General features: G+C 42.9%; 2 long non-coding RNA genes across 2 annotated transcripts in view; one reads left to right on the forward strand and one right to left on the reverse strand.

Moving 5' to 3' along the window:
• The window catches only part of LOC123281414 (uncharacterized), a 100,205-nt gene extending 89,941 nt beyond the window's left edge, over window positions 1-10,264 (reverse strand). Inside the window, exon 1 of the long non-coding RNA XR_011498826.1 lies at window positions 10,127-10,264. This is a non-coding gene — a long non-coding RNA (uncharacterized lncRNA). The remainder of the gene's footprint in view (window positions 1-10,126) is intronic.
• Window positions 1,089-14,913, forward strand: LOC139042277 (uncharacterized). Its single transcript, XR_011498825.1, has 3 exons — window positions 1,089-1,358; window positions 10,147-12,196; window positions 14,786-14,913. It is a non-coding gene; the product is annotated as an uncharacterized lncRNA (long non-coding RNA).
• Window positions 14,914-16,135: the final 1,222 nt, after the last annotated feature.

Genomic DNA, 16,135 nt, shown 5'->3' on the forward strand with positions numbered 1-16,135 from the left:
TAGAGATGTAAATAATTTCTCTCCAGCGGAACAGATAACCTCAAAGGTTACATTTTAAGCTCAATTGACCATTAACCAGCTTTATATCTAACCCAACAATTTATTGAATTGCCTATACAGACACAGCTTCCCAAATGCCCTCTGGACCAGTTTTAACATCTTACTGGTTCCCTCATTAGTTAATACTTTGAATTTCATCTTTTGCACGTCTTGATTTTATAGTTGGATGAACGCCATGTGTTTTAACTCTTTGAAAATTATACTTTGACAGGATGACTGTGTTCTCCAAACAAAATTTTGATGACTGTTCTACCAGTTCCCCCCCCCTCAAATTTTAACATCGATTTTCAATGACGATTCAAAGGTATTTTAGATGTTCTGAAAACACGCCACAAGTTGACATTTTGTTCCTTATGTATTAGTATGTCGCATTTAGACTAGCATGTGGGGGGAATAACAATTCCTAGGTAGTCTACTAGTAACTGTACTTTTTTTTTTACCTGTGTTATGTTACCTCTTAAACAAGCATATAGCAGGATAATAATATTTGCTATTATGATCATTGCAAGATGGTATAGCAATCCAGAGCATGAGTTCTAGAGTCCAGTCCAGCTAGACTATTTATTAGCTATAGGATCCTGGACAGAAATTACTTAACTTCTCTGGGCCTCATTTATTTCATCAATGAAATGGGGCCAGTGGTAGTACCATCTCATAGGGTTATTGCAAATAATAGGGGAGATCATCATGTAAAATGCCTAGAGCAATACTTAGCAAATAATAAGTGCTCAATAAATGTTAGCTATTATTATTATCATACTTGCTAGTGGGGTTGTCTTGAAGCTAGCTTCTAGTTACTAGAAACTATTTTACTTAAAATGGGCTCCGTGGGAGAACTGGGTCACCACCCAGAAAGCAGATGCTTATTGTTCCTCTAATGCCTGGAGAAAGAGCCTTTGCTGTCACAGACTTTGGCCAGAAACAGGCCTCCTGTTTGATGGGTTGGCTTTGAATCATTGCCAGAACTTTCAGGAAAACGGAAAACGGATTTGTAGCATTTATGAAGCTAAGGCCTTATCTGAGTTCCCAGGGCTGGCTTGTCACATGGAAATGAGCTGTTCCATTGCTTTATTCCCCTTCATTTAGCCTCCAAGGATCTGGTTCAGCGCATTGCCATTTCCACAAGTTAAAACTTGCTGAGGATTCTCTGGTGTCTTTGTTTCCTTTGTAACTTGGGATGACACACTTGTTTTTGTCAGCTTTCCCAAGAACGGCGTTGTCCTTCTGTCTTAGTGGAAGAACAGCGAGCTTGGCAAAATACTGCGAAAGCTAAATTTTGAAAATCATTTGTCTGTCAGGTAACTGGTTTGTGTGTGTCTGTGTGTGTGTGTCTTTTGGGTTTGTTTTTTGTTTTGTTTTGTTTTTGGTAACCTGATAAACTCTAAGATGGGAACAAAGAATCTGCAAACCTCTCTATTTATTAGGATTGTGGGATTCAGGAGTGAGAGTAAAAAGAAGAGTTACCAAAAAAAAGTTTTGCTCTGATTCATAGCGTGACCATAGAAGAGAAATCTCGCTGTAGCTAAATGTTCACTCCTCTTGAAACACAGTGTTCATCACTCTTAGCATCCCTTGCTCTCCCAGCCCCCATCGACGTCTCTAAAGGGAGGAATGAAACGACATGTTGGAAAATGCCTCAGGAACCCACGTGGATTATAAATATGGGATAGCAGACTGTAGAAAACACGAGAAGAAGGCTATCGTCCCGCCTATCTCAACTATCGCTTTGAGGAAGAAAAAAATTCACCAAGTGAAGTGAGACTATCCTGTGAGAAAGTCAGATTCATCCTGTGATTACAACTCACGAAGCATCGACAGGCACTCCTGAATGCACAGCAAAACCGAGCCAGAATACTTTAGCTTACGCTGTTGCAAACTTAGGTTTTGTGGCCATAGCATTTACAGATTCCGCCCCCTGTGTCTTGTCACCTCGCACAAGCAGCATCCGTAGCTTCTTTTGTAGCAGAATGATCAATGCTTTAGTTGGACCACTAGAAGGACTTTGCCATTTTTTCAACCTATTTTGACTTCAAAGCAACGTCTAAAGTTAGCTTGTTCTTATCAGACCTGAAATAATTCATTTCAACAGCATTTATTACACACCCAAATAATCATAGACTTTAAAAATTGTTGTGTTAGCCGTCCGTAGGATTTTATTTTTTGATGCCAATCTCCCCTTGGGAACCAAACTCACAATTTTATTATTTTATCCTTGTTGAAATGTATGGCAATCTCCCTTATAAGTCCTGTACTGCATTTGAACAAAAAGGAGAGACACCTGTCACTAGGTTTGTGTTCTGAAAGATGTGCTCGTATGACTAAAACCCATGGCAATGTCTCCGAATGCTGTCTGGAAGGTAAGTCAACAAAATCAGTGCTGGGGTAGTGGATTGACTTCCAGAATGTGAAGCGGTGCTTTTTTTTTTTTTTTTAATATGGCAACATATTTTGAAATATTAACAGATTTTTGCTCCCTCGGCATTTCCTCCTTCCTCTTGGCCTGTCCCTGTCCAGTCAGCTTGGCACTTCTGCACACGAGGCCTCAGGGCAGCTGTGACACAGCAGAGGAAGGAGGAGTCAGTTCAGGGCTTTTGAATCACAACAGCCCAGGCCTTCAGGGAGCCAGAAAGGACAGAAGAACACAAGCCGTGAATTTGGAAGAGTAGGTATTGAGGGAGCTCCGCAGCCTGGAAACCTGACAGGCACTCCCTAGGCTGCAGAAAGGAGGAAAGTTGGAGCAGATGCGATGAGAACTTAGGAGCTGGTGGCTTCTGTACCCCTTGCACTCTGCCCCTGTCCAACTGGGCCTTCCATAGGTGGTGGTGACGGGGGAGTGTTGAGGAGTGGGGCTGACCCCAGATAGGTTTGGGGTGATACTGGGAATTAAAGGCTTATGCCCCTTCCTGAGTAGAACCCTAGAGAGAGGGCAAGACCAGGAGATTGTGGTGTACCTAGACCCATGGGGCCAGAGAATCTCACCAAGTTCCCAACACGGAGACAGTGTAAACCTCAAGGACCTGGCAGGGGTGACTCAGTGTTGACCTGCATATACCTATGACCAAGCCAGATGAGATGACAGATGATACTGAAGACTGTCACAAGATGACCCACCCTTGTGCATGCCTTGGAGTCACATAATTGCCCAATTCCAAGAAATGGAGGGAACTCTGAATTGACTGTAATTTTTTTCTGATGCCTCAGCAGAATAAAATCTTTATAAAGCAGAGTTCTATAAAATAAATATATTTATTGAACATTGAGATTGTAGACTGAGGCTCTGTAAGTGGTCCAATCATATTTTTAGCCTTTCTTTTTTGTATACCCCCTCCCCTCAACTGTGCCCCCTTCCTTCTCTTGAAAATCAAATACTCTCATAGTCTCTCCTGCCCCTATCGAAATTTGATGTCAGCAAAGAATTGATAGATCCTTATGTCAAGATATAAGTGGCTGATAAAACGTAAAGTGTTACCTCACCCAGAGATATTTGCACTTTGGCAGGGGTTTGAAATATAAGCCACAAGAGAAAATCTCTAATTGTGGAATGGTGGGAGGATGGTTTCTTAGGAGAATCCATCTCTTCCCAGGGTTGCGTCGTCCCCATAGAGCTTGTCTTCTACAGAATGGAGAAACCACGTGTTTAGTCACTATTGGTTAAACTCTTCTTAGAGATCAAGGGCAATTTTTTTTCATTGTCGCTCCCTTAAGTAGCCTTTTTAGACATTTTTCCCCCTATGTTTTCTCCCCTGTGAAATTTTAATACCACAGAAATGTTACTAACAGCTATTCTTAATGTACTATATGTATACCTGTGCGTTATTCATAAAAGAGCTAAGAATTTTTTTGCCCCCTTGGAGGTTGTATTGGCTTCATTGAGAATTTATAGTAAGAGTCAGTGCAAGGCTGGGTCCATTGATCCATTCATTGGAAATCTCATTGAGAAACGAAAAGGACCTATTGCCCTCCCCCTGCCCCCACCTCCGGCCCCATTCCCCAGCTTTGAAATGACTCAGGCTGCACATAAGAAAGAGGTGTGTAGGTGGAGAACTTTCTCACGCTGGGAGTGCTCACTGCCTCTGGAAGTGCAATGAAGACATTCCGGGGAAGTTTAGGAAGAGCTGGTTTTTATTCTTTGAACTTGTTAAAAAATTAATTGATGTTCAAGGCTGGGCCCATGGAATTTGAAGCGCCTGACTCACCCCAAAGTGTTCCTATAAACAGCCAGCCAACCCAAGCGCTTTTGAAATGGCATCCTCTGGCCTTGTTGAACCCTTCCAACAATTGCCTTTTGTTACAGCAGCTTGACGGACTACGTTGTTTGATGGGTGCTCATAATGAACTGTTGTATACACATGCTGTAATTATAGGAAGCATAATAATATCTCATGTTTAAACTGCTCGCTTTCATCTTAGCGAATCCCAAGGCATTTTACACATTATACCATTAATAATAAAATAGCTAAATATGTTAATTAGAGCATTCCTCTTTTTAAATGTATATACTATATAACAGACTACAGAAGTCTATTACTCTGCAAAAATGTGAGCAATCTAGTCAGCACTTGTAGAAGAGGTGAGCTTCCTCATGGTCAATATGGTACCTCATTGGAACAACCTAACTTGCTTTGACAGACTATACCTTCATCTGTTTCCATCTGGTTGCAGCCAAGACCAGCAGCAGTGAATTCATTAATTCATTTATTCATGGACGCGTTCATTCATCCATTCACCAAACGTCTATCATAGGTTTGCTTCTGTCATGTACCAACGATCTGTCATGTACCAACAACTATGGAAGGTGCTGGCTTTCCTTGGCAAGTACAGAGGCAGTGAGTCGGGATGATCTTAAGGCAAAGAAGCCGCAGGGCATGGAAAATATGAAGTTTCCTTCCTGGCACTCATTTTTGGGTGTGACAGTAACTTTAAACACATGTCCACGCACGCCTGAAGCATAAAGCTCTTGTGTCTCCATTAAGTTAAACCAAAGCCACCGTGTTCCCACATCCTGCTTGACACCCCAAAGAATCCTGCAGCCCCCAGACAAAAACATGCATCTGCTGAGTCACAGCAACGGTGCCGGCAGCTGCGTTTCCTCCTAGAGTCTTATGTTGCTCCCAAAGAGGAAGGGGTGGCCTAAATTGCCCGGCAGCCCCTAGTCAAGCTCCAGCCAGTCTTCCCAGTGATGTGTACTGGCTTGTTGTGTTCACAACCAACTGGTCTTATTCAGTCTATGCTGGGCATGTCCATGAGGCAAGTCTTCCAAGGAGATAGACTGGTGTCCTTTCTGCAGGCAGGGTACGCCTGTGAATATGGACGATGGGTGGCTGCCTCTGCAGTGGGATCGGGTGCTGCAAGATTTCTAGCACTACAGAATTGTCTCCTACCAACCCTCAAATGCCTGAAGGCCACCAGGAAGGACTCGTCTGAATCTTTAAAGACTCCCAAGCCCTCAGGAAAGGCCCTCGGCCTCTTACCTCTTGATGTCTTGGTGAGGGTCAGAGAGGATCAGTGCAAGGGAGAGAAGACATGAAGTGAACAAGGCAAATTCAGCCAGTCTCACTGGTGCCTAGGGAATTCCTCCTGGCAGCTACCATATATGGGGGGCCCAGGTGCTGGCTGGCCTGTATGGCCTCAGCAGAGGATGCTCAGGCTGCTTCAGGATGCACCGGCTCTGCGGCATTTCCTCTCTCACCTCTCCAGTGTGCCCAAGATGAAGGGAGAAAAAGCACCATTTGTCCTTTTCTGGAGAAACATTTTGCCCCGGTAGAAGATGCTCTAATACCCCAATGTCACCGACTTTTTTTGAGATGGTGGGAATCTCACCTCTTTGAGCCTCAGAAAACTACTCTGAAATGAGAAGATAATATATTACTTCTGTCAAACAAGAGGCTGGACAGATGGAGGTCTTTCTTTCTCTAAAATCTTAGGTTGTGTGGTTGCCTGAATCCTGTTTATCAGTACTCTCTCTCCAGTGTCCTCGGGACTCTGAGAGCAGGGCCACCTTCACGGGCATGCAACACATGCAGTCACACAGGACTCTGTGCAAAGAAAGGCCTCACACTCAGTTTAATATTCTCCTGTTGCTGTCTTGAAATCTTTAGCAAGATTTGAGCAAGAGGCCTCACATTTTCATTGAGCAGTGGGCTCTGCAAATTATGTAGCCGATCCTGCCTGAGAGCATGCATCTTGGACATCCCTTCCTCTGGGAAGCCTTTTCTGAACCCTCAAGAGAGAGCTGGCTGTTCTTCTGGGCTCTTTAGAAGTCTGAGTTTGGCCAGTGCTTCCCTATTAGACCGTAAACCCTCTGAGGGCAGGGACTATGGCGTGCTCTCCTTTTATCTTTAAGGCCCAGTACAGCAGCTGGCACTATGCATGTAGTAGCTGCTCCATAAATATTTCTGGAATGAATTTCAACATTTGAATGCACAATAAATCTCTAATAAGTGCCAGTGTAATTATTAAATATATCTAAGTACTTAACAAATATTTATTAAACCTTTATTATGTGCTAGGTTCCGGGTAGCTAGTTTAAATAGCAGAGAGCAAAACAAACAAGGTCTCTGACATGGAACTTTCACTCCAATGTGGAAATAGACTATTAATAAGTAATCTAAAAATATATAATTGCAAATTGTGTTGATTCCACTAAAGGAAAGAAATCGGGGAGAGTGCAAGAGAACAATGGTACAGCACGAGCTATGCTCCAAGGAGCCTGAAGCTGAGTAAGACCTGAAGGAGTCGGTTATGGTACCTCAAGTAGTCAGAGACTTCCAGGAAAGGGAACAATTTGTGAGGAGAGCCTGAGGTTAGAGAGAACTTGCATCCCTTGATTTAGGAACTGAAAGGTAGCCAGTGGAATGGGAACTTGCTGGGCATGGGGGATCCTGCCAAGAGATGAGGTTGAAGAGGGAGGCAGGGCCCAGATCCTCCAAATTCTTATAGGAATTTGGATTTTGTTCAAAATGCAATGGGGAGCCTTTGAAGAGTTTTCAGCGTTAGAGTAGGATAATGCAATTTGTCTTTTCAAAATGATTTCTTCAGCTGCATGGAGAAAGTAAGTTGGATGTGAATTAATATTAATAATAATAAAAGGATGCATGTAGGGAGAGCTATTATATATATGTAATATGTAATATATTATATATAATATATCCCTACATTATATATATAATATATTTTATATATATATATATATATGTAAGAGGAGACTATTGCAGTAATACAGGGGAAGATAATAGCTTGGGCTAGGCAGCAGTGGAAGTAAGAAGAGGCAGGAGCTGTGAGGTATTTTGGAGGTATGACTTGGGTGTTGATTGCTACAGGGAATGAGGGAGAGTGAGATGCTCTGAATGACGGCCAGGTTTCAGGTTGAGTAACCAGATGGACAGAAGGCTGTTTACTGAGATGGTAAACATTGAGAAAAGAACATATCTGAGGTTAGAGTAGAGGGTGGGAGTCAGGTCGGAGGACAGAACAGTGTCAGAGTTAAAGGGGAGCATTACTAGTCATCTGGTACAACAAGCATAAACTGGGAAATCCGGTCACTCCACAGACACAGGGCTGTTTCTCCCAGAGCCAGGTTGAGTCTGGGAACCAGAGGGAAGAAAGGGAATGACACGCCTCACTATTACGTGTGATGATCCACTTCAAACAATATGCTCCCATTCTTGGTAGCTACGTTCTTCTTCTCAAAGAAGGAATGCCCCCTAGGAGGCTCCACTGAATTGAAAGTGGACATTATCACCAGTTTCTGTTGTTTGCCGCTAAGAAACCAGACCAATACAGTGAACAGTGGTCTGGAAGCAGCCAGATCAAGAAGAGAGTCGTCAGGTCTCCCTCCTACTCTACAGTGTGGTGGGTGTGAGGAGCAAGACGCCTTCACTTGGATTGGCCGTCGGAGGAAGTGGTGTTCACAGAGTCCACGGGGATGGTCTGGTTTCCAAGAAGGTGAAGAGCTAAGGTCAAGTTCAATGATGTGACTGAGGATATCATGGGGTTTCCTGGACTTCAGGGGACACAGGGAAGGATTTAGAGGGGTGGTTGGGGTGGAGTTTGGGTTCAGAATGGGACACAGTATGGAGATGAGAGTTGAGTTGATAATGACTGCAGGGATGCTGTACTTGGGTTTAGAGCAGTGATCACATTAAACAGGAATGCGAAGCATGCTATTCTTGAGGAGACGGATGGGCATTGTTAGTGCTGTGGCCCCAAACATGTCATTGAATGATAGGGAGATTCCAGAACCTCTGCTCCCCCAGGCAGTGATAGAGTTGGAATGCAGGACTGCAGTCCTGGGTTGGGGCTGGTCTCAAACCGTAGGCTGGTCTTAAGCCCGTGTGAACTTATTTAGGGGAATTTTTGACCCATCTGGATTTATATTTCTAACGTCAGGAAACCCTGGAAGGAGTGTTATTCTGGGATTAGCTGGGTTTGATGCGTGATGTTTTATTTGTGTCACTTGATAACCTCTACTCCCGTCTCCCATATAAACTAGAAACTCCTGACAATGCCTTGGACGAGAATTACTGTCTCCACCCTGGGTGGACACCAGCTGTCTATCTCGTGTTCTCATAAGTTGTTCTTGGCAGGGAAGGGATCGTATTGTCCATCGTTTTAAATGCCCTTTCTATATTAAAGGCCATGTGGTGAATAGTATACAATCCAGAGTCACACAGTAACAACAACTTCTACCTAGTATCTGAGGTTGGAGAGAGAACAGAACATATTTTAATATTCACTCCAAGTAGATGAAAATGGTTCCTCCACAGCTCGTTTTCTTTTCTTTTTCTTTCTTGTATTTCTTCCAACAGTCAAAATGTCCTTTAGTGGATTTGGTGGCCTGGATGAGAGATTCATTTACACATCCTCTATTTTATATCTTTTTTTTTTCCTGCTTTATCTCCCCAAACGCCCCCTGTACATAGTTGTATATCTTAGTTGCACATCCTTCTAGTTGTGGGATGTGGGATGCTGCCTCAACGTGGCCTGATGAGCGGTGCCATGTCCACGCCCAGGATCTGAAGCCTGGGCTGCCGAAGCGGAGCGCGTGAACTTAAGCACTCGTCCACGGAACAGGCCCCTATTTTATATCTTTATTGTACAATTTAAGTTCCTGGGCCTGTACATTTGGAAATATGGAAACTGTGAATTCCCTTGTTATTATGAGACCATAAAAGGTGGGGAGGAGGGGACTAAAAATCAAAAGAGGACCCACTTTTATTGTTTAGGAAAATAACAATGGGATAGTTCCCACTTATATTCAACATATCTATTATAAGCTGGTCACTGGAATTACAATGATAAGCCAGACAAACCTGCCCTCCAAGAGTTTATGGTACAGTAGGATAAACAGAGGTACTATGCGTTATGATGGTTACTTATAGTGGGAAGGACTGGTGGCCATAAGAGCACACAGGCAGGACCCCTAGCCCAGTGTTTGGGGTCCAAGGCAATAACGTCTCAGTGAGGCCTAATGTTGAATAGAAGTTAACCAAGTACAGTTGGGAAGAAGAGGACATTGCGGGAGAAGGAACAACGTGGGTAAAGGCCTGGGAAAGATAGCTGGAAGGTGTTTGGGAAGCAGGATTAGGCCTACACGGCTGGAATGTGGAGTAGGGGGAGGATGCTGCAGAGAAAGGAAGTTGGAGGAGGAAATGAGACGCTGCAGACCTGAGAGGGGTGGATGAGATGTGACTTTCCTGAGGGAACTCGGAAGCCACTGAAGCATGTGACATGATCAGATGACTAGCAGACGGAATAAGCATGAGATAAAGGCCAGACAGAGGCAGACCTTTGAGAGGCTGTTCCAGTAATCTAGGTCCCTGGCCTTCAAAATTTTAGTCAGGAACCCCTGTCTAAACCTAGTTGAGCATGGACCCCAAAATATGAGTATCTATTTATTTATAAGTGATATAAGCTTGTGTATGTTTTAAACATATAAAATAAATATGTATATTTCAACAAATATCTGTGTACACATATATTTAAACAAGTTATATATATTTTGAACCTATATAATAAATGCTATTTTAAAAGATGAGATGAAATATATAAAAATAGAAGTTCTAACCTTTTTCTCTCCCCCTGCAGTGGATTCTCTAGGGCATGTCCTGGGTCCTGTCCCCGACTCTGGAGACCACCGGCCGGGCCACTCTGAGCCCGCGATTCTGATCCTCAGGCTGCAGTGGAATTTGGGACTGTGTTCTTGCAAAGCTGCCCTGCAGGCTGTTCTGATGCACAACCAGGTCTGAGAACCGATTTGAATTCTATTCACAGCAGATTCTAACACTAACGTTTCCATTCCTCGGGAAAGAACTCTTCGGCTGCTTTCAACATTATAGAAAGATGAAAAAAGCATCATCACCTACCAAAGCTAGGATAATTTTCACAAAATCTTTATTTTTTTTCTTGCCTTTTTAAAAAATAACATTTTTATGCTGCTGACTGAAATTGTTTGGTGGAGAAGCACAGGGGAATTTCTCATTGGCTTAGCTGAGTTTCTAACATCCCTTGCTAATTTTGGCTTAATGGTCTGCTGGATTGCTGATGGAAGAAGGCTTGTGTTCATCTAACTTAAATCTTTTGATTATGAAGATGGCGGCCAATGGGGCTTTTATTGCCTCTGCCAGCACTTGACGTGGACTGTCTCTGCGAAGGGTCTAGCAACACCCAGGGGGATACATGAGTAAAGAAACCACGTTAATACACAGATACCGCTGTTGTGATGGTTCCCTAGAAAGCAGCTCTCAGAGCAGAACACCTCCAAGGAGTCAGCAAATACATCCGAAACTTGGGCTGGCCCTGAGTGACGAGAGCAGCTCTCTCCCTGGACTTGACTTTGTCCTTCCTTCTTCGTCAGAGTGACCTCCTCCCGCTCCCACAGCATATCCTCACCGTCTTATTCAGATGCCACAACTACCTTTAGCCCTTCATAAGGAACACTGAGCAGGAGGTCCAGATGACAAAAGATTCATCATGACTTTTGCTCCTTTTGGGAAATCATTCGGAGATTTTTTTCTTCCCCCGCAAAACAGATGCTCTTTCCCCAACCAAATCCCCAAGCTGACAGATGCATATTTGTAAGTAAATGTAACTAGGGCATCTGTGAAGGCACATTTCCATATCTAAATATTTATTGGGACAGAGGGGAGCAGTGGAAAGAATAGAGTGAAGGGAACAATGAAATGCCTCAGGAATTATAACTTTTTTAAAAAAAATTGCTCTGCCTGGTTGTATTGTATCAGCAACTTTCAGGTCTTGATTTTTATAGATGTGGATTTTTATAGACGTACACAGGAACATCTCTGCGTTTGATATTACACATTGGTGACTGTAGGAAGACACAGATGGTCTTATATGAGGTGTGGGGGCACTAAAGTCGTTATCTATGGGGATCAAGAGGAGATTAAGCCACACAGAAGCTCAACAAACAAAGCCAAGGAAATAAAATAATGAGAAGTCTCTAAAATCTAATTATAAAATAATCCTTTATCTTGAAAATAAAACAGTGGTTTCTTTAGATGAATACAGCATTTCTTTTGTCTCCTTCACTCACACATATTTCCACTCTATTTACTCTGAGAAAAATTTTTAAAAAATGCTTTGCCCAGATCATTTACTCCTTCTTTTTTTGAATGTTCTTCTTCTTTTTAAAAAAATTAGAAACAACAGTGGATACTAACAATCCAAGTTACTCTTTTTTTTGCCAGACGGATAAAGGGGTAAATTGAAGAGGCTCCTTATCAGTAGGGCTGGGAAGGCTCCAGGGGGCATGAGAGGATGGGGATGAAGGAGAGTGGTTTGGTCCAGGAAGACGTTCTAGCTGGAGCTATGCTCCCGTTGGCATCCAGATAAGTCCGGGCAAGACTGAAATGCTGGTGGGAGATGCCTGCATGGAATTAACTTATTCGATAAGAAGTGAAAAGTCACCTCAGACACTCGTCTTAAGGAAGAGAAGGTCAGACATCCACAGTCAGCCCACCTCATCCTCTCACTCATTCATTCGACAAAGATTTATCTAGCACCTGTCATATGCCAGGTACTCTTCTTGGAACTGGGGATACAGCAGTGGACAAAACAAGGTCCTTGTGGTCATGAGTTGACATCCTGGGAGAAAGACAGACAATAGACAGATAGTCAGGTAAGTACATAGAATGTCAGAGAGGGGTAAGTGTTAAGGAGAAAAATGAAGTTGGCAAGCGGGAAAGGGAGAGAGACCTGAAGGAAGTGAGGGAGCACCCTCCCATCTTGGTGAGGAGCCCAGCCCGGCTTCTACATTCAGGGATGCAGGGGATGGCTGGCAGCACACTCAGGTCCAGAGGCCAAGGGCCGTGATCCTTGCAGCAGGCTATTGTTTGACGTTGTCCCAGGGAGGAGCTGGGCACCCTCTTCCAGCCTCTCCATTAGATAAGACCACAACAGAACAGAGAGGCTGAGAGGGCCTTGGAGTAGCTATAGCTCGTGGCATTTCCATCTGAAATAGGTATTTCCCATTAGCTTGGCTAAGTCAGGATGTACAATGAATTTTCACTTGTTTACTTATTTAGTAAATATAAATATTTACTGAAAAGCTACTATGCCCCAATTTTTTCAACTCTTTTCTAAATGAACTAAGCATTGACATAAAAATACTATATTTACAAATGGATTGCCATTTGAGCAAATGGTAAAGAAATACAGCACCTAGGCACAATTTGTCACCCTTAGCAACAATTCTTAACCTCTTCAAAATCATTGTTTAATCCAATCCTGGTCATAGGCCCAAGGTCAAACTAGCTTACTAATTGTCTTTGACTTTTCTTCAGCTCAAAAATCTTTCTTGGGAGTATTCTAGATTTTGGCGTTTTGGTCAGGGCACTTTGCTTCCAGTAACAACCAGCATCATCAGGGAACGTACTAGAAATGCAGAATCTCAGGCCTGGCCCAGAGCTACTGAGTCAGGATTTCCCATTTTAACAGGATCCCGGAATGATTTGGGCACATATTGAAATTTCAGAGGCACTGCTGTAGACAGTATCTAGTTCTTTTCTAATAAGAAAGCTTCCCTTTGAATCTGCAGGGAAGGCCACATTTGTCCTTTTGAACTCCCAGCTAAAAGACTGCACCATCTCTACTATCTGTAGAGCCAAGCTCTGCTGGACTCAGTCTCTCTATCCTGTCCTGGTGGTTCAGAGGTCTTCACGGAAGCCCTGCCCCTCTCTGAGTGTCAGCACATACCTACTAACTCTAGATTCCTCACACCCATCAAGGAGCGGGCTAGAAGATGGCTAACCTCCATGCGCATGTCACCATGGAGGCACTATTGTGACAATGGAGTGAACTCCTTATGTTATCAGGTCCCACCTCCTGTCTGTTCCTTCCTTCTTGGTTCAGATCCCTAGAAGCTCATTGATTCCATGCACCTCTCCTCCTGCTTGGTTGGGGCTCCTTGGCCTGCCCATTTGTGTACTTCCCTCCCCGCCTGCCTCCCCGAATTACTGCAGAACGAATGTCTAGGGCCTTTGGCCCATTTACAAGTGCAATCACAGCAGAGAAACTGGTGGTGGCATAGCGGTCAGACTGACCTGACTGCGCTGCAAATCCCTTCCGGAAATTTGTTAATCTCATGATCTTGAATTTTTGCCAGGTAGCCCCTGATCTGCTCTCTCCTCCAAGAGCTTACTCCTTGCTACCCAAGGCTATTGTAATACTCAGCATCGACAGTCCCTTGTGTAAAAAAGAATAAAAATAATGAGGCGTATAATAGACATAGGATCACACATATTATCTGGCACACGCCCAGCTTCCTTTCCCTAGTCCGCTGACATCATGCTTTCCTCCCCATCAGTATTTCACCTCCCTGTATTTGCAGATTCATTATCTTTTTGTTCATTGAAATGTTTTTCTTCCAAGTTGACCAGGCTTCCAAAAACGATTTGTATGTTTAAAGGAAAAAAAAAAAAGAAACTAAGCTCTCCAATTCAAAGACTGAGATTTAAAAGAAAGAAATGTTTAAAGGGACTACCCATTTTCCCCCCTAAATATTTTCAAGTACTTAAACAGATATAAAATTATTTGCTCATTCTCTCTGATAGGAACCTACCTGAGTTAGGGCATGCAGCTTGTGTAGTATTCATGGTGAATCTTCTGGGCAGAGCCCCACAAGTAAAAACAATGACGTGTCTTGCAGATGACACATACAATGGTCATCTAAGCACATGGCTATATATTTCAGGGGTATAAACCCAGCTTGGTAACTAGTCCTTCACCTGTGGAAGCCATGTAGGTTTATAGTCTTAGAGTCAAACCTCTTCCGAAGTGGAGTTTAAGTTAAGGAGTAGTGAACGACAAGGGCATCTTGGGTCTGGTTGGCTGTTTTTGTACAAATGCAATTAAAAATTCTTGAGTCTGTTTTTCAGATCACGTTGCTCATGAAAAATGGCAACATTTGTATGGTACAGTCAGGTCACCTGGAGATGCTGTGAAACCCAAACAAGACTTCTTTCAATGAAAATGACTATCCATGGGGTCCCCAGGCCAGGTTCCCGGTCACCTGGCAACAGGGGGTTCCCTCTCTCAGGGCACACTGTGGGGAAGCATTTGTATCTACAGCACAAATTCTACCAAGTGCCATGGAAGGGCAATTTCTTATACCCTGCTGTTACCTCCCATATTCAATGCTTTCTCTCCGTCCAGCTTTTGCATACTGTGCAATTCCTCTGCCTGTCTTCTTCCTTCTTGTTCTCCCCAGGACTATTAATTATGCCCAGTTACGGGAAGCTCTTAGAGGAACAAAGTTGTTCCTAGCTTTGAAAGCCGGAACATACGTACAGATGATGACCAGGCATGTGCTTGGAAGACGGCCAGTGGCATCGTGTGCTGTTCAACAGGCAGAGCATGTTCTTATTAGGGAGCTCTGGAGCAGTATCCTCCTCTGAGGTTACGCACAAGTCGGAGCCACTGCGGTCATCGTCATTTTGCCCAACAGTTTTGGAGCTGAGGAGATTTCCCAGTCCTGCCATTCTGGTTCACTGAATACATCCAGAACAACCGCATTTTATAAAACTGAGAGCAGCATTGGAATTTCCTCCATCGTATGTTAGAGGTGTGTACAGCTCTCTGGTTGCATAGTCTGGAAATCTTGCCACCCACCCACAGAAGTGAAAATTCTAAAAAAAGGTCCTTATCCTTTGTAACTGCAGAGAAATAGATTTCCAATACCCCTAAAATTCTGAGAGTATTTCTGTTACATTTATATATATTTAGCAATAAAACACCATTTGGCATTTCTCAAAATTGAAAATTAAATTTCAAAGAAAATACAGTTCTCAAGAATCCTGACTGGTTTGATAAATGTTAACTTGGGAAACTAGTCTATTTCATGAAAATATCTTTTAGAAATTAATGCTGCAAAAGGGATTTTTTTTACTTTATATTACAAATATACACAAAATTTGAAATTATCAAATATACACAAAAGTATGCAGAGAGATGTGGTTTAAGCAGCCCATTTGACACCCACCACCCCGCTCCATCAGTCATCGATTCAATCTTGTTTCTACCTTCATTTATCCGTCATGTATTATTTTGAAGTCCATCCCAGACATCATATCATTTCATTTGTAAATATGCCAACATTTATTTCTAAAAGATAAGGACTATTTTTCTAACAAAAACTAAATCACCATTCCATTATTACATTTAATTTCTCAATGTAATTAAACGTCTAGTCTGTGTTCAAATTTTACAGAATGTCTTTTATTATAATTGGTTTATTAAAATCTGGATCCAACTTTTAATCTGTATAACTAGTAAGCAGGCATTCAAGATTTTTATCAATTTAACACATTTTAATTTGGGGATTCTTCCCTAACCCCATGATATTCGTAGACCAAAATTTGATAAATACTAACTAGTGTGGAGGTTAAGTGTGGGCTTAGGAAATGAACAGATCTCAGTTTGAATCCTGACTCCTGACTCCACGGTTTACTAGCTGGGTGACTGAGCGACTCGCAAGTGAGCAGTCTCGTAGTAAAATGAGGCTAAGACAATACTTAACCCTCATGTAGGGGCACCAGATAAAACACAGGATGCCCAGTTA

The sequence above is a fragment of the Equus asinus genome, chromosome 27 (assembly GCF_041296235.1).
Source record: "Equus asinus isolate D_3611 breed Donkey chromosome 27, EquAss-T2T_v2, whole genome shotgun sequence".
Lineage (NCBI taxonomy): Eukaryota > Metazoa > Chordata > Mammalia > Perissodactyla > Equidae > Equus > Equus asinus.